This window comes from Myotis brandtii, unplaced genomic scaffold (assembly GCF_000412655.1).
Source record: "Myotis brandtii unplaced genomic scaffold, ASM41265v1 scaffold56, whole genome shotgun sequence".
Classification (NCBI taxonomy): Eukaryota; Metazoa; Chordata; class Mammalia; order Chiroptera; family Vespertilionidae; genus Myotis; species Myotis brandtii.
In genome coordinates, this window is record NW_005370080.1 from 2,512,426 (window position 1) to 2,514,994 (window position 2,569).

General features: G+C 42.2%; 1 pseudogene; it reads right to left on the reverse strand.

The window, feature by feature from the left end:
- Positions 1 to 223: 223 nt before the first annotated feature.
- Positions 224 to 2,041, reverse strand: LOC102244568 (annotated as a pseudogene).
- Between the last annotated feature and the right edge of the window lie 528 nt (positions 2,042 to 2,569).

Below are 2,569 nucleotides of genomic sequence, written 5' to 3' on the forward strand. Positions count from 1 at the left end.
TATAATTCTTCCTCCTGAACTACCATACTACAATGTCCTGCAATTAAAAAAAAAAAGAGGGTTGGGGGGATTTCTAAAAATGAATTAATTTGTTTTTGTTTTTAAAGGTAATTCCACTTAATGCTCCCAATAAGCCTATGGTAGAATTTCTCTTGCCACCCCACAGGCCACTCCAAAGCAAATTGCTTTATAGAACTTTTACAACTGTGCTAGAAGTTTAGAGTTAACTGGCAACAAGCTTGAAAATCTGGTTATGTATATAGGTAGAAAGCTGGTTCATCAAATCCCTGTTCTGACCCTCAACCCAGTGCATTTCAACTGAGGCATCATCTACCTCCTTCTTAATGTTCATCAAACACTTGAAAAGGTAATGTCCAGCCACTCCTTGGAAAGGATACCTTTTTTCACACACTGGGTTAATGAGCTGTTCAGAAGCCTCTCGGTCCTGGGATCCATTGCTAGAGCCTTTACAACTTTCCCCAGCCTCCATGTCTCCTTTTTCCTCATTCCTTTCAACCTCCATTGGTTCTGGGTTTCCTTCCTGGCTTTTTCAGACACTGGGTTAATGAGCTGCTCAGAGCCTCTCGGTCCTGGGCTCCATTGCTAGAGCCTTTATAACTTTCCCAACCTCCATGTCTCCCTTTTCCTCACTCCTTTCAACCTCCATTGGTTCTGGGTTTCCTTCCTGGGAAAGCGAAACCTGGATTGGGTCATGGCCTTCAACAGTGGCTGACTTGCCTTCCTGAAGAGCAGGCCCGCACAGGACACTCTTCCAGGGTCGCTAGGCCAAATCTTGGCTACTGCCAGACTCTTCAGGGGTTAGCTTTTTCTCTTCCAAGACTTGGATGATGTCCTCAGGAGCTTGAGGAACTTCTCTCAATTATCTAACTCATTCTCTTTTCTTTCTCCTTAAATGAATCCAGGAGTTGTCTATGGCTGTTAGGAAAAGGCTAACTTCCCCCTTTCCACATGGAACTCATTTATGCTGGACCTTTAGATCAGTGAGAATTTTTTCAATCCATGCCGTCACAACTACCATGCCTTCTTCCATTGTCTCAGAGCCCAAAGGTGATGCTTTGAGGGATAATTTTTTCATCACAGACCCCACCACTACAAATGTGATGGGTTTCTCTAATTTAATTTGCTTACTTGGTGGTGATGGTACTGTTACGTCACCATGAAAACTCCAAGCTAAGGCCCATCTCATTGTCCAGTCTTGACAGAGTTCCATGTAGGTGACTTTAGGAAGCCCTTGCACTCCAAGTTCTTCCTTTAGAGGAGCAAGGCTTCATTTCTTTCCCAGCATACAGCAATCTTTTTTTAAGTTGTAAACTGTGGTAGATGATCCTTTTAACAAACTCTAATTCACCTCCTTCCGCCATGATCTCTGTCATATCTCCTGTGTTTACCCAACTAGGTGGAGTTTACTACCTTGGCTTCCAACTGATTGGCAAAAAAGGGAGGATTGCACATGCAAAAGTCATAGATTATCTCAGATTCTTCTTTAAGAGCATCCATCAGAAGTGTCTTCTGTGGTACTTTTACAGCTTTTATAAGATCAGATAAGTTATTCTGTTCCACATTTTTCTTTGCATAGTTGAAGCACATATCATCTACTTCTGTTGCAAGAAAATACCAGCCATTTAAGGTACGTCTAAGTAAAGGATAGATGCAGGATGTTCCAGTACCTATGTCAATTCCTCTTCAGTGAGTACTTCTGTTAGAGTCCTGATGACCAATTAGATCTTTACCCAATGAATATAGTTGAGTCTCAAGGGAACTGTGGGAATTAGTCTCTCCAACGGACTATCAATAGAAAGTCCAATATCTTCCCTTAGGAGAGTACAAGTCAGAGCTCTCACTGCTTCACAGTCTTTAAAATTAAGGCTCACTCTTCCATTCAGATTTATGTGAACATGTTCTTAAAATCTGGGTATTTGGATACCAGATATACAAAGTCAGGAGGTTTGTCCTTTTATCTATTTCTTGCATGCATTGATTTACTCAGAGCCATCTCTGTGGACCAAGTTCCAGCCAAACCACCAATTTGGAGTGGGCCTCTAACCCCGGAGTCTTAAGCCATTCTTGTGTAGCTTGCTTCCATGTGTGTCTTTTGCACACTTACATCCTGGAATCCCATCAAGAAAGAAACTGGCCAGCAGAGTGGAAAGAAACAGATCTCTCCCCCAGGTTCCCCTTCCTTCTCCCTTGGCATCTGGTTTAACCAAGAAGAAAAGTCCTGTTAGGCCAGTCATTATCTCAGAGGAGCTGTTAGAAAGTTGACTTTGTATAAAATTCATGACAAAGACTAGAAAGGGACTGTTTTCCTTTTGTTCTTTGGAGTTATTTGTTTTTTCACTGAGAACTGACAGCAGAGCTATTCTCTCCCTGCTAAGTGCCAAATCCTCAACTGGAATGTGCCCAGCCCACTTACTGGAGATTTAACCTCAGAAGGCCAAGGAACCATCATGTGAGAAAAGACCATGTTCTAACAGAATTGAACTGTTACAGTCCTTTGTAACAGAAATTGAAATAGTCCTTTCCCCATTGTAAACAGGTAGGACGGCTC